Genomic DNA, 15,673 nt, shown 5'->3' on the forward strand with positions numbered 1-15,673 from the left:
TCTACGAGTAACGGGTATAAAAATATTTTAAATAAATAATTTTTATTAAAATTTTTTTCCAAGATTTTTTTTTGTCATCTCCGTGTTTTTAAATATAGTTAGAGTTGCGCTTTACCAATACCAATATACTTTTTAGTTTTCAACTGTTATGTAACCCTTTAATATTGCAGAATTAACAAATAGGTTACATCGAGTATATTGTCATCTGAAACTCGGCTAACTTTGAAAGTGTGGAGTTTTTAAGCAATTAAGTTACTTTAAGGCGTCTGTTGTTATTTAAAATATTTTTCGTGATCTAGGTGGGTATACAACTCTACCCGAAACTATCACCCTTTCTTGGGGCATTTGGGGTATAACCAAGTGTAGTCAACGATTGCGTATAACTATAATGTTTTCTTACCTCATAGTAAGCAAGGAATCCAGAGGCTCTTGTGAATTCACCGGCTTGGCCTGGTCCGGAGGCCTTGGCATTTAAGCAAAGTTTTGTTTGCACTTTCTAGTGTGAAGGATTGGCCGTAAAGCGGTATTCCCATTACGATTTTGCGAGATGGGGCTCCCTTTTCGATCCAATAGCTTAGCGAAAAGTTCTGGAAACCCAAGAGTTAATTACACATAGCATTCTAAAGTCCCGTTGTGTATACTCACCGCGTTAAAATATTCAAATTTATTACCGGGATGATGGTACAAAGGTGCCACGTGTCCAGTTTTTTTGTCCCATTGCCCGTGGAAAATCGTATGACATCACAGCGATCCAATCAAATAAGTGAGATAGCTGGGGAACGTCATACCTGCATCAATGATTTTTTTGCTAGGCGAGACTGCGGTAGACAACAAAAGTCTTGAGGCTTAAAACGCCGCAGAGAGCTCCCGAAACCAAGCGGTAAACCCCTCTTTTTTCTCATTAAACCCCTTATCGCACTCCGTTTGCAGCAAACTGGGTACTCCCAATCTAGGTCAAGACCCTCGAAGCCATATTTTTAATGAACTCGACAGCATGGGTGTACGAAGCGAGCCCGTGCGGACGGACTTCTTACAAGACGACTGTACTTGTCGCCTTGCGAATCGTTCCATCCACCGAGCGCCAAGCTCACCTTAATGCCTTTGTTTTTAAGACTGCTGACCCTCGTGTAAAAGTTGTTTTCAATGTCAGCCCAGGCATCGTGCGTGCGCAGAATAAGTTCGGCGTAGTCCAGCACCGCGAACCCATAAACTACGTGAGTGCACAGTTCCGTGTTTATGTCGTCAGGAGTATAGCGACCTAGGCCCTTGCGGTACCCAGGCCCAGTTGGTGAAGTAGCAGACGATTTTATAGTAGCCGTCAAGGGGCTTGAGTTCTGGGTTTCCAGTGGGTAGGTTAAACTGGGAATTGTGTTGGGCTTTTGGTAGTGGTTGCTGGATTATCTAGTGCCGGAGGCTTTGTACTACCACTCGATCCAGCTCCTTCGGTGCCATTACCAGAGTCCTGAATGCATTTCGCTGCTGCTGGCCAGTCGCATTGGTGATTGCCTCACTATAGTGCAATCCCGGGGACAGTCACCGGCCTGAAGGCGGTTCCATAAGCAAAAGAGATATTTGGAACAATTAGAAGGATAAGGTACTCGCTCTTCTCCGTTACACGGATCCTCCTCGTTGGCGCGACTCGCATGAATGGTTTTCAAATATTTTATACTTGTAACACACTGTACGTTCTCTGGCCAGTCGCAGATTTTACTAATTGCGTCCCAGTGCAATTCTCCGCCACATTCACTTGCTACTAAGGCTCCATTAACGCAGATGTAATATTTTCCGCAATTTCGGTGCGTGTAGTATTGCCCCTCGTTGCAACTCGCCGATGGAGGTGGACGCGAATATTGCGGTTGGCAATTGGGACTACTGACCTGCTGATGTACGGAAGGCTCTGTCGTTTTCCTACTAGGCTTTAAATATGTAGTGTTCTTTGGCGACTCAGACGTAGAAGCAGGTTTAGGGCGGATAGTGCTGCTCTTCTGTTCCCCGCCCTACTGAGCACTGCGCGTAGGACGGCCAGTCACATCCTTTGGCTTCGTTGTTCCAGTGAAGACCGCGCGGGACAGAATTGCTGCAGCAACTCCCCATCAATAATACACTGATAATAAACGTTGCAATTCATTAAGTCAGCGTAAAAAATCGCCACCCTTACAGTTCGAGGCCTGCACCACCGGGTACATCACTACAGGCACGGGGATCGTGTTAGTCGGTCTGGAGGTTGTCCTCGTAGGCCTGTTCGGACGTGCTGATGTCGAAATCCACCAGGAGACAGAGCTGCTGGCAGTGGTTGTAACCTTTGCTTTTTTAGTTGTACTTGCAGGTCTTGGCTTTCTCGTAGTGCTGAAGATGAGGCTAGTGCTGGCCTCCCAAATGGCCATGAAGTAGTGTGATCGTGATTCTGTCCCGATCCCGCAGAGCCATCGCTATCATCGTTGTCATTGGGGGGCAATGGGCGTGACCACTGACGTCGGACGCTCACAGTTCGTGTTGAGTAGGCGGTTTTAAATCTAAAGCGTCCCAATGCCCTGTTAATAGCCCTAAGTAGGGGGTAAGACTCGCTGCAACAGCCATTTTGAAAATCGTCAAGATCAACAGTCCAAGCTGCCACTCCTGAAAAGTTGTTATTCGCTGCATATTGAGCTTTGGCTTGGACACTTGTCGGATCCTCATATCCCACCCACTGGTCGTTCAGCATGGCAACGGACCGGAAACTCAGGCTTGCATCCGGATCACTCGACCACTTAGACTTCGTTATGCGCTTGCATATCTCGTAGTAAGCTAGCATTCCCCGGCTGGTTTGTAAATTCTCCGGCTTCCCAGGTCCAATGGCCGAAATTGCCTGTTCCAACCAGCTGGAGGTGACTTCTTTCTAATGTGAAACTTTGCCCATAGAATGGAATGCTCAAAACTAGTTTATCCCTCCTTGCGCCCATATTTAACAATAGTTGCATGGTGTAGTCAGTATTGTACTGGGGATACTTGTCCGATGATGAGCCATAAAGCGGACTCACATGACCTGTTTGCCGCTCCCAGGCACCATGGTAGTCGTACGTCATTACTGTCATGTAGTCCACTATGTCTGACAAAGCTGAAATTTCGTAGGCCTCCGTTATAACCTCCTTATAGCCGGAGATGGCCACTCCCACTTGAAATTTCGGGTTAACACGCTGAAACTCTGTACGCAGCTCGCGGAGAAGCTTGGTCAAGTTGGGCCTGTCGCTACAGGTCCCTTAGAGCAGTCGCTCTGCCAGCATTTCGGGTAGTTCCAGTCCAAGTGCAGGCCGCTAAATCCGTGACGTTGTAGAAGTTGGTCGCGCTGGATGCGAAAACCTGCCGCTTGATGTTGTCGCTGGCCAAGCGTGAGTACTTGGAGCCAGTAGAGTCTGTCCAGCCACCCAAAGCAATTAATACGGGCACTCCCAGCGATGTCACCCGACGGTAGTATTGGTTATCCAAGTCAACCAGGGATCAAACTCTCGAATGGTAAGGAGGTCGGGATCCAGGGAAGCGAACGAATAAATAATAACAGAGCAGAGCTTAGAGTCTATCTGCTCCGGCACAAAATGACCTCCTCCTTTTCGGTAAAATCCCCATTTGACATGTAACAAAGAACTTGGATGCCTTTTTAAAGTACTTCCTTTTTAATGGTGGTAGAGTTCGATACCACTGCTGATTTAGCAAACCGACTTGCTCTAATGTGCCGTTCGACTGATGCTCTGTATCATTCTGATCCATCTGTTCGATATTATTAACGGTTTTAAGCAATTTCTGATGAGGGGAACCGGCGCGGTATGGCTGCGAATAAAAGTCCTCTGAGTTTTCTTGAGTAATGAAAGCTGTGTATTTGTCGGAAACTGGCCAAGGATCAGGATCTAACCCATGGGTTAGCTTGTCACTGTTAATGTTCGCACCTAGGTCGAAATTCTTAATAAAGCTCCCAAAGCGGGCGAGTTTCTGTTCGCCTATTGGCACTGACTCTACGGAATCGCGCACAAAAGATCGTGTGTACTAGAAGAGTCCCTTAGCTTTATCACGTTTTCTTTGATTTACTGTAGGAACACTCTCTACGGCGGTGCGCAGTGGTAAAAATTCGTCTCCAAACACGGGTCGCGCATTAAAACGGACTATGGGCCAGGTGTCATTATCCCAAGGAATGCTTTCTACCGCATATCGAATGAATCCGGTTTAACGTTGGCGTCCACATGATGCTCATTTGCCTGCACTTGAATGTGGGCGTCTCTCGTCACTGCCACAAAAATCATTGCAAAAGGCATCTGTTATGAGGACCAATAAAATTAACGACTTTGTGAAAAGTTTTTATGGGCTTAAGATTTGACTTACCACAAGTATACTGGTCGCAATGGGAATCATTTCTTTAACTATTATCTGACCTGTTAAGATAATATAATTAAATTGCAATTAATGACCATCATAAATATTAACAATGTAGCCATAACAAAAGAAATGGTATACTCGAGGGCCCAGACTATCAGAAAACGCTACTAATCTGACCAACTTTAAAAAAAAACAAGGAATAACTCTATAGTCGAGTACCTCGACTATCAGATACTCTTTACTCAGCTAAAGGGAACAAAGGGAGATGGAGATATGCAAGCAGCAAAGCGAGATTGTAATGCGCCACCTACCCCCTATCACAATATATGGTTATGTAGGCGGCAGACAGACTTAAGCGTTATGGCGTTATTATAGTGGGCGCGGCAAACTTTTCTTGGGTCATCCGATAGGTATTGACGAGAATAATATTACAGTTAAAAATTTTTTATGGCATGAAAATTGTGGGCGCCTCAGGTTTTGGCGGTTTGTGGGCGTTAGAGTGGGAGTGGCAGATTTTGTTTTGGTCAATCGATAGGTATTGACGAGAATAACACAATTCAGTTAACATTTTTTTCTAGCGTTAATACTGTAGGCTCCATCGTTTTGGGCGGTTTGTGGGCGATCGAGTGGGCTAGGCAGTCTGCTGAAACAAACTGTCATTCTGTCACTCTGTCATCTGTAATTCTGTCATTCTGTCATTCTGTCATTCTGTTATTCTGTCATTCTGTTATTCTGTCATTCTGTCATTCTGTCACTCTGTCACTCTGTCACTCTGTCACTCTGTCACTCTGTCACTCTGTCACTCTGTCACTCTGTCACTCTGTTCACTCTGTCACTCTGTCACTCTTTCACTCTGTCACTCTGTCACTCTGTCACTCTGTCACTCTGTCACTCTGTCACTCTGTCACTCTGTCACTCTGTCACTCTGTCACTCTGTCACTCTGTCACTCTGTCACACTCTGTTCACTCTGTCACTCTGTCACTCTGTCACTCTGTCACTCTGTCACTCTGTCTCACTCTGTCACTCTGTCACTCTGTCACTCTGTCACTCTGTCACTCTGTCACTCTGTCACTCTGTCACTCTGTCACTCTGTCACTCTGTCACTCTGTCACTCTGTCACTCTGTCACTCTGTCACTCTGTCACTCTGTCACTCTGTCACTCTGTCACTCTGTCACTCTGTCACTCTGTCACTCTGTCACTCTGTCACTCTGTCACTCTGTCATACTCTGTCACTCTGTCACTCTGTCACTCTGTCACTCTGTCACTCTGTCACTCTGTCACTCTGTCACTCTGTCACTCTGTCACTCTGTCACTCTGTCACTCTGTCACTCTGTCCACTCTGTCACTCTGTCACTCTGTCACTCTGTCACTCTGTCACTCTGTCACTCTGTCACTCTGTCACTCTGTCACTCTGTCACTCTGTCACTCTGTCACTCTGTCACTCTGTCACTCTGTCAGTCTGTCACTCTGTCACTCTGTCACTCTGTCACTCTGTCACTCTGTCACTCTGTCACTCTGTCACTCTGTCAGTCTGTCAGTCTGTCAGTCTGTCAGTCTGTCAGTCTGTCACTCTGTCAGTCTGTCAGTCTGTCAGTCTGTCAGTCTGTCAGTCTGTCAGTCTGTCAGTCTGTCAGTCTGTCAGTCTGTCAGTCTGTCAGTCTGTCAGTCTGTCAGTCTGTCAGTCTGTCAGTCTGTCAGTCTGTCAGTCTGTCAGTCTGTCAGTCTGTCAGTCTGTCAGTCTGTCAGTCTGTCAGTCTGTCAGTCTGTCAGTCTGTCAGTCTGTCAGTCTGTCAGTCTGTCAGTCTGTCAGTCTGTCAGTCTGTCAGTCTGTGTCAGTCTGTCAGTCTGTCAGTCTGTCAGTCTGTCAGTCTGTCAGTCTGTCAGTCTGTCAGTCTGTCAGTCTGTCAGTCTGTCAGTCTGTCAGTCTGTCAGTCTGTCAGTCTGTCAGTCTGTCAGTCTGTCAGTCTGTCAGTCTGTCAGTCTGTCAGTCTGTCAGTCTGTCAGTCTGTCAGTCTGTCAGTCTGTCAGTCTGTCAGTCTGTCAGTCTGTCAGTCTGTCAGTCTGTCAGTCTGTCAGTCTGTCAGTCTGTCAGTCTGTCAGTCTGTCAGTCTGTCAGTCTGTCAGTCTGTCAGTCTGTCAGTCTGTCAGTCTGTCAGTCTGTCAGTCTGTCAGTCTGTCAGTCTGTCAGTCTGTCAGTCTGTCAGTCTGTCAGTCTGTCAGTCTGTCAGTCTGTCAGTCTGTCAGTCTGTCAGTCTGTCAGTCTGTCAGTCTGTCAGTCTGTCAGTCTGTCAGTCTGTCAGTCTGTCAGTCTGTCAGTCTGTCAGTCTGTCAGTCTGTCAGTCTGTCAGTCTGTCAGTCTGTCAGTCTGTCAGTCTGTCAGTCTGTCAGTCTGTCAGTCTGTCAGTCTGTCAGTCTGTCAGTCTGTCAGTCTGTCAGTCTGTCAGTCTGTCAGTCTGTCAGTCTGTCAGTCTGTCAGTCTGTCAGTCTGTCAGTCTGTCAGTCTGTCAGTCTGTCAGTCTGTCAGTCTGTCAGTCTGTCAGTCTGTCAGTCTGTCAGTCTGTCAGTCTGTCAGTCTGTCAGTCTGTCAGTCTGTCAGTCTGTCAGTCTGTCAGTCTGTCAGTCTGTCAGTCTGTCAGTCTGTCAGTCTGTCAGTCTGTCAGTCTGTCAGTCTGTCAGTCTGTCAGTCTGTCAGTCTGTCAGTCTGTCAGTCTGTCAGTCTGTCAGTCTGTCAGTCTGTCAGTCTGTCAGTCTGTCAGTCTGTCAGTCTGTCAGTCTGTCAGTCTGTCAGTCTGTCAGTCTGTCAGTCTGTCAGTCTGTCAGTCTGTCAGTCTGTCAGTCTGTCAGTCTGTCAGTCTGTCAGTCTGTCAGTCTGTCAGTCTGTCAGTCTGTCAGTCTGTCAGTCTGTCAGTCTGTCAGTCTGTCAGTCTGTCAGTCTGTCAGTCTGTCAGTCTGTCAGTCTGTGTCAGTCTGTCAGTCTGTCAGTCTGTCAGTCTGTCAGTCTGTCAGTCTGTCAGTCTGTCAGTCTGTCAGTCTGTCAGTCTGTCAGTCTGTCAGTCTGTCAGTCTGTCAGTCTGTCAGTCTGTCAGTCTGTCAGTCTGTCAGTCTGTCAGTCTGTCAGTCTGTCAGTCTGTCAGTCTGTCAGTCTGTCAGTCTGTCAGTCTGTCAGTCTGTCAGTCTGTCAGTCTGTCAGTCTGTCAGTCTGTCAGTCTGTCAGTCTGTCAGTCTGTCAGTCTGTCAGTCTGTCAGTCTGTCAGTCTGTCAGTCTGTCAGTCTGTCAGTCTGTCAGTCTGTCAGTCTGTCAGTCTGTCAGTCTGTCAGTCTGTCAGTCTGTCAGTCTGTCAGTCTGTCAGTCTGTCAGTCTGTCAGTCTGTCAGTCTGTCAGTCTGTCAGTCTGTCAGTCTGTCAGTCTGTCAGTCTGTCAGTCTGTCAGTCTGTCAGTCTGTCAGTCTGTCAGTCTGTCAGTCTGTCAGTCTGTCAGTCTGTCAGTCTGTCAGTCTGTCAGTCTGTCAGTCTGTCAGTCTGTCAGTCTGTCAGTCTGTCAGTCTGTCAGTCTGTCAGTCTGTCAGTCTGTCAGTCTGTCAGTCTGTCAGTCTGTCAGTCTGTCAGTCTGTCAGTCTGTCAGTCTGTCAGTCTGTCAGTCTGTCAGTCTGTCAGTCTGTCAGTCTGTCAGTCTGTCAGTCTGTCAGTCTGTCAGTCTGTCAGTCTGTCAGTCTGTCAGTCTGTCAGTCTGTCAGTCTGTCAGTCTGTCAGTCTGTCAGTCTGTCAGTCTGTCAGTCTGTCAGTCTGTCAGTCTGTCAGTCTGTCAGTCTGTCAGTCTGTCAGTCTGTCAGTCTGTCAGTCTGTCAGTCTGTCAGTCTGTCAGTCTGTCAGTCTGTCAGTCTGTCAGTCTGTCAGTCTGTCAGTCTGTCAGTCTGTCAGTCTGTCAGTCTGTCAGTCTGTCAGTCTGTCAGTCTGTCAGTCTGTCAGTCTGTCAGTCTGTCAGTCTGTCAGTCTGTCAGTCTGTCAGTCTGTCAGTCTGTCAGTCTGTCAGTCTGTCAGTCTGTCAGTCTGTCAGTCTGTCAGTCTGTCAGTCTGTCAGTCTGTCAGTCTGTCAGTCTGTCAGTCTGTCAGTCTGTCAGTCTGTCAGTCTGTCAGTCTGTCAGTCTGTCAGTCTGTCAGTCTGTCAGTCTGTCAGTCTGTCAGTCTGTCAGTCTGTCAGTCTGTCAGTCTGTCAGTCTGTCAGTCTGTCAGTCTGTCAGTCTGTCAGTCTGTCAGTCTGTCAGTCTGTCAGTCTGTCAGTCTGTCAGTCTGTCAGTCTGTCAGTCTGTCAGTCTGTCAGTCTGTCAGTCTGTCAGTCTGTCAGTCTGTCAGTCTGTCAGTCTGTCAGTCTGTCAGTCTGTCAGTCTGTCAGTCTGTCAGTCTGTCAGTCTGTCAGTCTGTCAGTCTGTCAGTCTGTCAGTCTGTCAGTCTGTCAGTCTGTCAGTCTGTCAGTCTGTCAGTCTGTCAGTCTGTCAGTCTGTCAGTCTGTCAGTCTGTCAGTCTGTCAGTCTGTCAGTCTGTCAGTCTGTCAGTCTGTCAGTCTGTCAGTCTGTCAGTCTGTCAGTCTGTCAGTCTGTCAGTCTGTCAGTCTGTCAGTCTGTCAGTCTGTCAGTCTGTCAGTCTGTCAGTCTGTCAGTCTGTCAGTCTGTCAGTCTGTCAGTCTGTCAGTCTGTCAGTCTGTCAGTCTGTCAGTCTGTCAGTCTGTCAGTCTGTCAGTCTGTCAGTCTGTCAGTCTGTCAGTCTGTCAGTCTGTCAGTCTGTCAGTCTGTCAGTCTGTCAGTCTGTCAGTCTGTCAGTCTGTCAGTCTGTCAGTCTGTCAGTCTGTCAGTCTGTCAGTCTGTCAGTCTGTCAGTCTGTCAGTCTGTCAGTCTGTCAGTCTGTCAGTCTGTCAGTCTGTCAGTCTGTCAGTCTGTCAGTCTGTCAGTCTGTCAGTCTGTCAGTCTGTCAGTCTGTCAGTCTGTCAGTCTGTCAGTCTGTCAGTCTGTCAGTCTGTCAGTCTGTCAGTCTGTCAGTCTGTCAGTCTGTCAGTCTGTCAGTCTGTCAGTCTGTCAGTCTGTCAGTCTGTCAGTCTGTCAGTCTGTCAGTCTGTCAGTCTGTCAGTCTGTCAGTCTGTCAGTCTGTCAGTCTGTCAGTCTGTCAGTCTGTCAGTCTGTCAGTCTGTCAGTCTGTCAGTCTGTCAGTCTGTCAGTCTGTCAGTCTGTCAGTCTGTCAGTCTGTCAGTCTGTCAGTCTGTCAGTCTGTCAGTCTGTCAGTCTGTCAGTCTGTCAGTCTGTCAGTCTGTCAGTCTGTCAGTCTGTCAGTCTGTCAGTCTGTCAGTCTGTCAGTCTGTCAGTCTGTCAGTCTGTCAGTCTGTCAGTCTGTCAGTCTGTCAGTCTGTCAGTCTGTCAGTCTGTCAGTCTGTCAGTCTGTCAGTCTGTCAGTCTGTCAGTCTGTCAGTCTGTCAGTCTGTCAGTCTGTCAGTCTGTCAGTCTGTCAGTCTGTCAGTCTGTCAGTCTGTCAGTCTGTCAGTCTGTCAGTCTGTCAGTCTGTCAGTCTGTCAGTCTGTCAGTCTGTCAGTCTGTCAGTCTGTCAGTCTGTCAGTCTGTCAGTCTGTCAGTCTGTCAGTCTGTCAGTCTGTCAGTCTGTCAGTCTGTCAGTCTGTCAGTCTGTCAGTCTGTCAGTCTGTCAGTCTGTCAGTCTGTCAGTCTGTCAGTCTGTCAGTCTGTCAGTCTGTCAGTCTGTCAGTCTGTCAGTCTGTCAGTCTGTCAGTCTGTCAGTCTGTCAGTCTGTCAGTCTGTCAGTCTGTCAGTCTGTCAGTCTGTCAGTCTGTCAGTCAGTCTGTCAGTCTGTCAGTCTGTCAGTCTGTCAGTCTGTCAGTCTGTCAGTCTGTCAGTCTGTCAGTCTGTCAGTCTGTCAGTCTGTCAGTCTGTCAGTCTGTCAGTCTGTCAGTCTGTCAGTCTGTCAGTCTGTCAGTCTGTCAGTCTGTCAGTCTGTCAGTCTGTCAGTCTGTCAGTCTGTCAGTCTGTCAGTCTGTCAGTCTGTCAGTCTGTCAGTCTGTCAGTCTGTCAGTCTGTCAGTCTGTCAGTCTGTCAGTCTGTCAGTCTGTCAGTCTGTCAGTCTGTCAGTCTGTCAGTCTGTCAGTCTGTCAGTCTGTCAGTCTGTCAGTCTGTCAGTCTGTCAGTCTGTCAGTCTGTCAGTCTGTCAGTCTGTCAGTCTGTCAGTCTGTCAGTCTGTCAGTCTGTCAGTCTGTCAGTCTGTCAGTCTGTCAGTCTGTCAGTCTGTCAGTCTGTCAGTCTGTCAGTCTGTCAGTCTGTCAGTCTGTCAGTCTGTCAGTCTGTCAGTCTGTCAGTCTGTCAGTCTGTCAGTCTGTCAGTCTGTCAGTCTGTCAGTCTGTCAGTCTGTCAGTCTGTCAGTCTGTCAGTCTGTCAGTCTGTCAGTCTGTCAGTCTGTCAGTCTGTCAGTCTGTCAGTCTGTCAGTCTGTCAGTCTGTCAGTCTGTCAGTCTGTCAGTCTGTCAGTCTGTCAGTCTGTCAGTCTGTCAGTCTGTCAGTCTGTCAGTCTGTCAGTCTGTCAGTCTGTCAGTCTGTCAGTCTGTCAGTCTGTCAGTCTGTCAGTCTGTCAGTCTGTCAGTCTGTCAGTCTGTCAGTCTGTCAGTCTGTCAGTCTGTCAGTCTGTCAGTCTGTCAGTCTGTCAGTCTGTCAGTCTGTCAGTCTGTCAGTCTGTCAGTCTGTCAGTCTGTCAGTCTGTCAGTCTGTCAGTCTGTCAGTCTGTCAGTCTGTCAGTCTGTCAGTCTGTCAGTCTGTCAGTCTGTCAGTCTGTCAGTCTGTCAGTCTGTCAGTCTGTCAGTCTGTCAGTCTGTCAGTCTGTCAGTCTGTCAGTCTGTCAGTCTGTCAGTCTGTCAGTCTGTCAGTCTGTCAGTCTGTCAGTCTGTCAGTCTGTCAGTCTGTCAGTCTGTCAGTCTGTCAGTCTGTCAGTCTGTCAGTCTGTCAGTCTGTCAGTCTGTCAGTCTGTCAGTCTGTCAGTCTGTCAGTCTGTCAGTCTGTCAGTCTGTCAGTCTGTCAGTCTGTCAGTCTGTCAGTCTGTCAGTCTGTCAGTCTGTCAGTCTGTCAGTCTGTCAGTCTGTCAGTCTGTCAGTCTGTCAGTCTGTCAGTCTGTCAGTCTGTCAGTCTGTCAGTCTGTCAGTCTGTCAGTCTGTCAGTCTGTCAGTCTGTCAGTCTGTCAGTCTGTCAGTCTGTCAGTCTGTCAGTCTGTCAGTCTGTCAGTCTGTCAGTCTGTCAGTCTGTCAGTCTGTCAGTCTGTCAGTCTGTCAGTCTGTCAGTCTGTCAGTCTGTCAGTCTGTCAGTCTGTCAGTCTGTCAGTCTGTCAGTCTGTCAGTCTGTCAGTCTGTCAGTCTGTCAGTCTGTCAGTCTGTCAGTCTGTCAGTCTGTCAGTCTGTCAGTCTGTCAGTCTGTCAGTCTGTCAGTCTGTCAGTCTGTCAGTCTGTCAGTCTGTCAGTCTGTCAGTCTGTCAGTCTGTCAGTCTGTCAGTCTGTCAGTCTGTCAGTCTGTCAGTCTGTCAGTCTGTCAGTCTGTCAGTCTGTCAGTCTGTCAGTCTGTCAGTCTGTCAGTCTGTCAGTCTGTCAGTCTGTCAGTCTGTCAGTCTGTCAGTCTGTCAGTCTGTCAGTCTGTCAGTCTGTCAGTCTGTCAGTCTGTCAGTCTGTCAGTCTGTCAGTCTGTCAGTCTGTCAGTCTGTCAGTCTGTCAGTCTGTCAGTCTGTCAGTCTGTCAGTCTGTCAGTCTGTCAGTCTGTCAGTCTGTCAGTCTGTCAGTCTGTCAGTCTGTCAGTCTGTCAGTCTGTCAGTCTGTCAGTCTGTCAGTCTGTCAGTCTGTCAGTCTGTCAGTCTGTCAGTCTGTCAGTCTGTCAGTCTGTCAGTCTGTCAGTCTGTCAGTCTGTCAGTCTGTCAGTCTGTCAGTCTGTCAGTCTGTCAGTCAGTCTGTCAGTCTGTCAGTCTGTCAGTCTGTCAGTCTGTCAGTCTGTCAGTCTGTCAGTCTGTCAGTCTGTCAGTCTGTCAGTCTGTCAGTCTGTCAGTCTGTCAGTCTGTCAGTCTGTCAGTCTGTCAGTCTGTCAGTCTGTCAGTCTGTCAGTCTGTCAGTCTGTCAGTCTGTCAGTCTGTCAGTCTGTCAGTCTGTCAGTCTGTCAGTCTGTCAGTCTGTCAGTCTGTCAGTCTGTCAGTCTGTCAGTCTGTCAGTCTGTCAGTCTGTCAGTCTGTCAGTCTGTCAGTCTGTCAGTCTGTCAGTCTGTCAGTCTGTCAGTCTGTCAGTCTGTCAGTCTGTCAGTCTGTCAGTCTGTCAGTCTGTCAGTCTGTCAGTCTGTCAGTCTGTCAGTCTGTCAGTCTGTCAGTCTGTCAGTCTGTCAGTCTGTCAGTCTGTCAGTCTGTCAGTCTGTCAGTCTGTCAGTCTGTCAGTCTGTCAGTCTGTCAGTCTGTCAGTCTGTCAGTCTGTCAGTCTGTCAGTCTGTCAGTCTGTCAGTCTGTCAGTCTGTCAGTCTGTCAGTCTGTCAGTCTGTCAGTCTGTCAGTCTGTCAGTCTGTCAGTCTGTCAGTCTGTCAGTCTGTCAGTCTGTCAGTCTGTCAGTCTGTCAGTCTGTCAGTCTGTCAGTCTGTCAGTCTGTCAGTCTGTCAGTCTGTCAGTCTGTCAGTCTGTCAGTCTGTCAGTCTGTCAGTCTGTCAGTCTGTCAGTCTGTCAGTCTGTCAGTCTGTCAGTCTGTCAGTCTGTCAGTCTGTCAGTCTGTCAGTCTGTCAGTCTGTCAGTCTGTCAGTCTGTCAGTCTGTCAGTCTGTCAGTCTGTCAGTCTGTCAGTCTGTCAGTCTGTCAGTCTGTCAGTCTGTCAGTCTGTCAGTCTGTCAGTCTGTCAGTCTGTCAGTCTGTCAGTCTGTCAGTCTGTCAGTCTGTCAGTCTGTCAGTCTGTCAGTCTGTCAGTCTGTCAGTCTGTCAGTCTGTCAGTCTGTCAGTCTGTCAGTCTGTCAGTCTGTCAGTCTGTCAGTCTGTCAGTCTGTCAGTCTGTCAGTCTGTCAGTCTGTCAGTCTGTCAGTCTGTCAGTCTGTCAGTCTGTCAGTCTGTCAGTCTGTCAGTCTGTCAGTCTGTCAGTCTGTCAGTCTGTCAGTCTGTCAGTCTGTCAGTCTGTCAGTCTGTCAGTCTGTCAGTCTGTCAGTCTGTCAGTCTGTCAGTCTGTCAGTCTGTCAGTCTGTCAGTCTGTCAGTCTGTCAGTCTGTCAGTCTGTCAGTCTGTCAGTCTGTCAGTCTGTCAGTCTGTCAGTCTGTCAGTCTGTCAGTCTGTCAGTCTGTCAGTCTGTCAGTCTGTCAGTCTGTCAGTCTGTCAGTCTGTCAGTCTGTCAGTCTGTCAGTCTGTCAGTCTGTCAGTCTGTCAGTCTGTCAGTCTGTCAGTCTGTCAGTCTGTCAGTCTGTCAGTCTGTCAGTCTGTCAGTCTGTCAGTCTGTCAGTCTGTCAGTCTGTCAGTCTGTCAGTCTGTCAGTCTGTCAGTCTGTCAGTCTGTCAGTCTGTCAGTCTGTCAGTCTGTCAGTCTGTCAGTCTGTCAGTCTGTCAGTCTGTCAGTCTGTCAGTCTGTCAGTCTGTCAGTCTGTCAGTCTGTCAGTCTGTCAGTCTGTCAGTCTGTCAGTCTGTCAGTCTGTCAGTCTGTCAGTCTGTCAGTCTGTCAGTCTGTCAGTCTGTCAGTCTGTCAGTCTGTCAGTCTGTCAGTCTGTCAGTCTGTCAGTCTGTCAGTCTGTCAGTCTGTCAGTCTGTCAGTCTGTCAGTCTGTCAGTCTGTCAGTCTGTCAGTCTGTCAGTCTGTCAGTCTGTCAGTCTGTCAGTCTGTCAGTCTGTCAGTCTGTCAGTCTGTCAGTCTGTCAGTCTGTCAGTCTGTCAGTCTGTCAGTCTGTCAGTCTGTCAGTCTGTCAGTCTGTCAGTCTGTCAGTCTGTCAGTCTGTCAGTCTGTCAGTCTGTCAGTCTGTCAGTCTGTCAGTCTGTCAGTCTGTCAGTCTGTCAGTCTGTCAGTCTGTCAGTCTGTCAGTCTGTCAGTCTGTCAGTCTGTCAGTCTGTCAGTCTGTCAGTCTGTCAGTCTGTCAGTCTGTCAGTCTGTCAGTCTGTCAGTCTGTCAGTCTGTCAGTCTGTCAGTCTGTCAGTCTGTCAGTCTGTCAGTCTGTCAGTCTGTCAGTCTGTCAGTCTGTCAGTCTGTCAGTCTGTCAGTCTGTCAGTCTGTCAGTCTGTCAGTCTGTCAGTCTGTCAGTCTGTCAGTCTGTCAGTCTGTCAGTCTGTCTGTCAGTCTGTCAGTCTGTCAGTCTGTCAGTCTGTCAGTCTGTCAGTCTGTCAGTCTGTCAGTCTGTCAGTCTGTCAGTCTGTCAGTCTGTCAGTCTGTCAGTCTGTCAGTCTGTCAGTCTGTCAGTCTGTCAGTCTGTCAGTCTGTCAGTCTGTCAGTCTGTCAGTCTGTCAGTCTGTCAGTCTGTCAGTCTGTCAGTCTGTCAGTCTGTCAGTCTGTCAGTCTGTCAGTCTGTCAGTCTGTCAGTCTGTCAGTCTGTCAGTCTGTCAGTCTGTCAGTCTGTCAGTCTGTCAGTCTGTCAGTCTGTCAGTCTGTCAGTCTGTCAGTCTGTCAGTCTGTCAGTCTGTCAGTCTGTCAGTCTGTCAGTCTGTCAGTCTGTCAGTCTGTCAGTCTGTCAGTCTGTCAGTCTGTCAGTCTGTCAGTCTGTCAGTCTGTCAGTCTGTCAGTCTGTCAGTCTGTCAGTCTGTCAGTCTGTCAGTCTGTCAGTCTGTCAGTCTGTCAGTCTGTCAGTCTGTCAGTCTGTCAGTCTGTCAGTCTGTCAGTCTGTCAGTCTGTCAGTCTGTCAGTCTGTCAGTCTGTCAGTCTGTCAGTCTGTCAGTCTGTCAGTCTGTCAGTCTGTCAGTCTGTCAGTCTGTCAGTCTGTCAGTCTGTCAGTCTGTCAGTCTGTCAGTCTGTCAGTCTGTCAGTCTGTCAGTCTGTCAGTCTGTCAGTCTGTCAGTCTGTCAGTCTGTCAGTCTGTCAGTCTGTCAGTCTGTCAGTCTGTCAGTCTGTCAGTCTGTCAGTCTGTCAGTCTGTCAGTCTGTCAGTCTGTCAGTCTGTCAGTCTGTCAGTCTGTCAGTCTGTCAGTCTGTCAGTCTGTCAGTCTGTCAGTCTGTCAGTCTGTCAGTCTGTCAGTCTGTCAGTCTGTCAGTCTGTCAGTCTGTCAGTCTGTCAGTCTGTCAGTCTGTCAGTCTGTCAGTCTGTCAGTCTGTCAGTCTGTCAGTCTGTCAGTCTGTCAGTCTGTCAGTCTGTCAGTCTGTCAGTCTGTCAGTCTGTCAGTCTGTCAG

At 48.5% G+C, this 15,673-nt stretch overlaps 2 pseudogenes; both read right to left on the minus strand.

Moving 5' to 3' along the window:
- Positions 1-1,034: 1,034 nt before the first annotated feature.
- Positions 1,035-1,452, minus strand: LOC119561819 (annotated as a pseudogene).
- A 756-nt stretch (positions 1,453-2,208) lies between these two features.
- LOC119561820 lies at positions 2,209-3,627 on the minus strand (annotated as a pseudogene).
- Positions 3,628-15,673: the final 12,046 nt, after the last annotated feature.

The sequence above is a fragment of the Drosophila subpulchrella genome, unplaced genomic scaffold (genome assembly GCF_014743375.2).
Source record: "Drosophila subpulchrella strain 33 F10 #4 breed RU33 unplaced genomic scaffold, RU_Dsub_v1.1 Primary Assembly Seq374, whole genome shotgun sequence".
Classification (NCBI taxonomy): domain Eukaryota; kingdom Metazoa; phylum Arthropoda; class Insecta; order Diptera; family Drosophilidae; genus Drosophila; species Drosophila subpulchrella.